The sequence below is a fragment of the Tachysurus vachellii genome, chromosome 24 (genome assembly GCF_030014155.1).
Source record: "Tachysurus vachellii isolate PV-2020 chromosome 24, HZAU_Pvac_v1, whole genome shotgun sequence".
Lineage (NCBI taxonomy): Eukaryota > Metazoa > Chordata > Actinopteri > Siluriformes > Bagridae > Tachysurus > Tachysurus vachellii.
Window position 1 is genome coordinate 14,821,315 of NC_083483.1, and position 6,618 is coordinate 14,827,932.

The following is a 6,618-nucleotide window of genomic DNA, read 5'->3' on the forward strand; positions in this document are numbered from 1 at the left end:
CCATGTTGTAAAAAGTTTTTTGATTTTGCATATTTTGGGGGCGGGGCTGCGGGACAACCGGAAGGCCAGTCGGTACACCAACCGACAAAACCTTGTTCAGAGTCTCACCCTAAAGGAGCTGGCCGAGTTTGGTGTAGATAGTTCGAAAGCTTGCCGAGTTATAAACCTCCAAAGTTTATAATGGGAGTCTATGGGAAAAAAGGACATTTTGAGACCCGGTACCGGAAGTACCGGTACTCGGATCGCTTATAAAAGTCATAGCAACAAACTTCAGACCAGCGTCTACAACGTATCCGAATTTGGTTCATGTGGTTCGAAAGCTCTAGGCCGCATTAAATTTTATAAATTTTTGTCTAAGCTGAAATAAGAAAACAGAATGTTGGCTTCTACAAAGCGACATAATAAAGGATTTTCTACCACACTGTAAATGTCATCTTTTAGTGGCTTCTGTCATAAAATCCGCATCGAACACAATGCGACACTTTAACTGAGCGTCAGAAGGAAGAGGAAACCGTCCAAGACGTGTTGCACGTTTGGCTGTAACGGTTCAGTAAACACTTAGAGGTTAATGTTTCACTCTATATATTTATTTATATATACAGGTGCATCTTAAAAACTTAGAAAATCAAAAAAACAACGTTTCCATAAAGCAGATTGTCAGCAGATGGAAGCATGAAGTGCTCTAAAATCCCTTGGTAGATGGCTGCGTTGACCTTGGACATCTTAAAACAGGACCGACACCGGCTGAGGATATGGCAACCCAAATCATCGCTGATTCTGGACTCTTCACACTGGACTTCAAGCAGCTTGGATTCTGTGCCTCGTCTCCTCCAGACTCTGGAACCTTCATTTTCAAATGAAATGCAAAATTTACTTTCGTCTGAAAAGAGGAATTTGGACCACTGAGTAACGATCCGGATCTTCTCCAAAGTCCAGGTAAGACACTTCTGACATTGTCAAGCCACTCATGAACCAGAGACAAGGGAGAAGTGTCTTACCTGGACTTTGGACCACTGAGTAATGATCCAGATCTTCTCCTTAGTCCAGGTAAGACACTTCTGATATTGTCTCTGGTTCATGAGTTGCTTGATGATGTCAGAAGTGTCTTACCTGGACTAAGGAGAAGATCTGGATCATTACTCAGTGGTCCAAAGTCTAGGTAAGACACTTCTGACATGGCTTGACAATAGGAATGTGACACGTGTAGCCCGTTTCCTGGACATGTGTGTGTTGTGACTGTCGATGTTCTGACTCCAGCCTTGATCCACTCCTTGTGAAGCTTCCCCACATTCCTGAATCAGCTTCGCTTGACGTTCTTCTCAAGGCTTCGGTCATCCCCGTGTCTCGTGCACCTTTTCCTACCACACTTTGCCCTTCCAGTCAACTTTCCATAAATATGCTCTGATACAGCACTCTGTGAACAGCCAGGACCCTTCAGCACTAATCTTCTGTGGCTTATCGTCTTCATGGAGGGAAGTTACTGAGTGTCTTCTGGACAAATGTTAAGTCAGCAGTCTTCCCCATGATCGTGGTAGTGTGTACTGAACCTGACTGGGAGAATCGTGGTATTTATACCGCATAAAAAGTCGTTTGCTCGAAATGGAAATGAAATATTAGAATATTTTGAAAGATGCTTTTTCAATGTTTTTGAGGTGTAGGACATAATTATCAAAAAAGAAAAAAAATGCTTGGAACATTTTAGTTTACATGATAGAATATATACATTTTTGATATTCTGAAGGAACTTGCAAAAAATATTTAACAATATTGTTATAACAATCTGTCTATTTTAACAGAAAACTTTTTGTTTATTTTTGGGTAACACTCATCCTCATATAAATTTTTTTTAACAATGCTATAAATACAAAAGATACAAATCTTTACATAATGTATGTAAAAAACATAAAGTAATCCGATTTCTTGTTGTTATAGTAACGACCTGAATATCGACCACTTAACCTACGCCTAATAAAATGACTGACAATAACATCGTACATTAATACTAGTAGTAAAAAAGGAAAAAGCTTGAATGGTTGACGTGATAACGTTTTCTGTAAGGTGTTTAGTTTACGTTGATGTTGGAAGGAATCTCCAGTGTCGGTGTTTTGTCTCGGTCAGATTCTAACACCGAAATGTTTCCAGGACAAAAAAAAACAGATTCTGGTGAGCAAACGGTCATTTATAGCCGCTATAATATCAAGAGGAAGGAACTTCTCCATCCATCTGAATTTGCTCCTTAAACTGTGGTTTAGAGAGAAGTAGCAGACTTATAAATAGCTGGTGTGAGTCTGAGGGTCTGTGTGTGTGTGTGTGAGTGTGAGTGAGAGTCAGTCTGAGGGCGTGTGTGTCTGTGTGTGTGAGAGAGACAGTCCGTCTGAGGGCGTGTGTGTCTGTGTGTGTGTGTGTGTGAGAGAGAGAGTCAGTCTGAGGGCGTGTGTATGTGTCTGTGTGTGTGAGAGAGTGAGAGTCAGTCTGAGGGCGTGTGTATGTGTGTGTGTGTGTGTGTGTGTGAGAGAGAGTCAGTCTGAGGGCGTGTGTGTGAGTGAGAGTCAGTCTGAGGGCGTGTGTGTGTGTGTGTGTGTGAGAGAGAGTCAGTCTGAGGGCGTGTGTGTGTGAGAGTGAATTAGTTTATTGAACTTCACTCTTTCTTTCTCGGCTCGGTTTTGTTTTCTTCGCACAGCCACATTCTGTATCTGGTGCAATGTTGTCTCACTTATTTCTGTTGAAAAAACACACAAAGTTACTCAAAAAGAAAACCACGCCACAACGGTTTTCAAACCGGAAGTCAAGTCAAGACAAACTTCCGGTCCTTACTTTCCTTCTTAATAATATTGACTATTATTAAAACTACTACTATTATATATTTGATCATCATAATAAAATTTCTTACAAGGAAACAAAACCAAAACTAACGGAAATCTGTAAAATGACGAGAGAGAAACGTCAAAAAGATACAATACAATTTGTACAGTTACAAAACAATACAATCGTTTAATCACGATTTCAAAACATAAGCAGAACAAATATATTTTCAACCGCAGACTGATTTGTTGTCGCTTCAGAAAATCTCAGGGAAAAAACGTGGAATTATGGACATACAATAACCACTGATTCTTGTGTGTGTGTGTATGTGTGTGAGAGACAGAGAGAGAGTGTGTGTGTGTGTGTGTGTGAGATAGAGAGAGTGTGTGTGTGTGAGAGAGAGAGAGAGAGAGTGTGTGTGTGTGTGTGAGATAGAGAGAGAGAGTGTGTGTGTGTGTGTGAGAGAGAGAGAGAGAGTGTGTGTGTGTGTGTTTGAGAGAGAGAGAGAGAGAGAGAGAGAGAGCGTCTTTTCACTCCCATCTAGTGGCAAAACCCGGAAGTACCCGAACCTCTAGGGAGCCTCTAACCGGAAGTGCATATCGTGAGACCGCCGAGTTGCACCGCGTGAGTGTGGTGGGGTAAATTAAAGTACCCATCACGTGACTCGGATATTTCATAAAGTTCCCCTTTTAATAACCGTCCAGAACAAAACAGAGCAGATCACAATAAATAATATAATAGAGACTAAAGCACTTTTATACGTCGCTCTGGATATAAGGGCGTCTGCCAAATGGTGTAAATGTAAATGTAAATGTACAGTGTTGTAATGTAACGGAGTACAAATACTTCGTTACCGTACTTAAGTAGAAATTTCACGTATCTGTACTTTACTTCGCTATTTAAATTTATGTCAACTTTCACTTTTACTCCACTACATTTCCTAGATAAAATGTACACTTTTACTCCGTTATATTTCCACTAAGCGTCTTTGTTACTCGTTACTACAAAATAAAATCAAAAGAAATGTGTGTGACTGCAATAAGGGAGGTTTGGTGAATCACTGCTCCTAGATTGCATTACGCTCCGCACGCTCTATTTCAGCGTAATGTTGTCAAAGGAGCAGTGGCGGAGCCAGAGGGGTGTCCGGGGTGGCACTGAACACCCCTGACATCTGATTGGCCACATTACCACATACCACATTACCACACAATACCAAATCAGGTGCCACCCCGAATTTTTATTTGATAGCATTGGAAGTTTGGTGATGATTGACATCTCATTTCACCGCTCAACATTTCAAATCCATCAATCAATGACATGAAATAGTTGAGAGGTAGAGAAGAATACTAAAACAGACTAATACTAAAACATCAAATTTCGGTAAGTTTTCAGATTAAACATCAGTATTTAGTTTTCCAGAAAAATATTTCGAAAGTTACGTCGCTATATAAATTGACGTTAGACGCTATTAACAGATTAATCAGACAAGAGAGATCGGTTCATTCCCTAGTTTAGCCATAATATACATGACGTAGACATTTGTGTTAGTTATACACGTATACAGTGCAGTGTGTCTGTGTGTAAGTCTTTAACTGTTTAGCTAATATGAGGTAACTAGTTTTACAGCTGTCAGTGTTTAATGTTGTTATTAAACTATGTATCTGGTAATGTTACTCAAAAGATTACTGCAGACAGCCTGTTAGCTATCATAAAGGTGATTAAAGTAGTCATTTATGCTGACAGTTGATTTTATTATTATAGTGGGATTTGTAGTTAAAGTTGATTTTGAATTTTAAAAAATCTGTATTTGATGCTTAAATGTATTATATCATGTGTCATATTTTTACATAGAGTCAATAAAAAAAATGAAAAGAAAGGTAGAGATATCAGACTTCTTTTTAAAGAAGCAAACACATACAGATCAGGTGCAAACAGACCCCAGCCCCCAGCCCCTGCATCACCACAGTACCCCAGAGCAGCTTCCTGCCTGATGCTAGTAGTCAGACGTCACAAGGACCACCAACAGGTTTGAGAACCCACCAGGCGGTCAGTCAGTTAGTCACGTGTCCAGTTCAGAATTTAAGTTTAGCTTGTTATAGATGGTTTCATCAGTTTAGGCTTTACATAAAAATGTAAATAGGTGTTGATTTATGTGTGACATACACAAGATAAAATTATAACATATTATAAATTATAAAATAGATTATGAGAGCTATATTATACCTCTAATGAGCAATTATGGGATTCATCCATGTTCCTTGTTAGGGTAATTTGTGTCATAAGTCTGTGGACCCCCTAAAGTTGCCTTGGACACCCCCCTGGCCACCCCATTTGCAAGAAATGTTTCTGTACATTGGAATGAAAGATTCTTCCTACCTGATGAAGTGCCTCTTATGCCGACCGAAATTCACTGAAATTTTACTTTTTACTTTTACTTCAAATACTTAAGTACATTAAATATCAGAAAATGACTTTTGATACTTAAGTACAGTAAATATCAGATACTTTAAGACTTTTACTTGAGTGATATTCTAAAAGGTAACTTTCACTTCTACAAAAGTCTTTTTCTAGTACGATACTTGTACTTTTACTCAAGTATTGCTTTCTAGTACTTTATACAACACTGTAAATGTAAATGTGAATGTAAATGTGAAAAGTAAATGTGAAATGTAAATGTGAAATGTGAAAAGTAAATGTGAATGTAAATGTGAAAAGTAAATGTGAAATGTAAATGTGAAATGTAAATGTGAAATGTAAATGTGAAATGTAAATGTAAATATGATCACATTTTTTTGCTGGTCTACTTTCACCTTGTTTAGCATCCTGATCATGGTCATGGTTCTGTGAGATTTTTTAGCCCTTGCTTCTATAATATACGTAAAAATCCATCACCTGCACTACAACTAGTTACTTATAAACATACTTTTGTTTTTGATCAGCATTTACATTTGATCCCATTTTAGTTATATATTTATTTACTCAAAATTACTGGGGTTTGAAAACATTGTGTGTGTACATTGTTTTGGTTTATTCCCTCAGGGGTCAAGAAGCACTTTTGTGAATTTCGCTGGAAAATGGTGAGTGAGAAAAGAAGCTTGTGTTCTTTTATTTTTAGAAGCTAACATTTTGAGATTGTGGAAATGGAAGTTTAAGGAAATCCATGGTACTGAGCAAGACGCCACAGTGACACATGACCGCTAACTTCTCACACGAATAACAAAATTACAGCAGCCACCAAGATGTTAGCACCAGAATCACCACACACATCACATTTAATAGAAACATATTCACTGTGTTTCAGCGTGAAGATTAAAGGTGGTTTCTCTGTTGTTTGAGAAATGCTTCAGAAAACTGCGTTGGGCCGCCAAACAAAACAAAAACAAAACTAACCTGTAGCCAATGAGCAGAAAGGGGCGTGTCTTGTCAATATGGGCGGAGAGAGTGTTCAGTGCGCATGTGTGACATTAGCAGAAAGCGGTTTTAACATTGACATGGAGGATAAAAACAAAGAAAGAAAGCAAAGAAAGGCTTTCGATAAGGTAAGAAGTAGGACGTGTTAATATAGGATCAGCTTTCCAGCGCTGGACAGAACTGAACGTCTTCCGCGTGAAACGGAGCTAAACCTTTCACGGTACAACACACAGTACTACAAAAATACATTTGTATTACCATAGTGTTACTCATTGTGTTCATTTATTGATAAAAATATCCCCTCGGTCATCTGCCCCAGCAGGTTCCGCCATAATACCTGTCTGGGTTATACTTGGGTTATACTTGTCTGGTGTATGTGTGGGGCAGAGCTATCACAACGGGGTG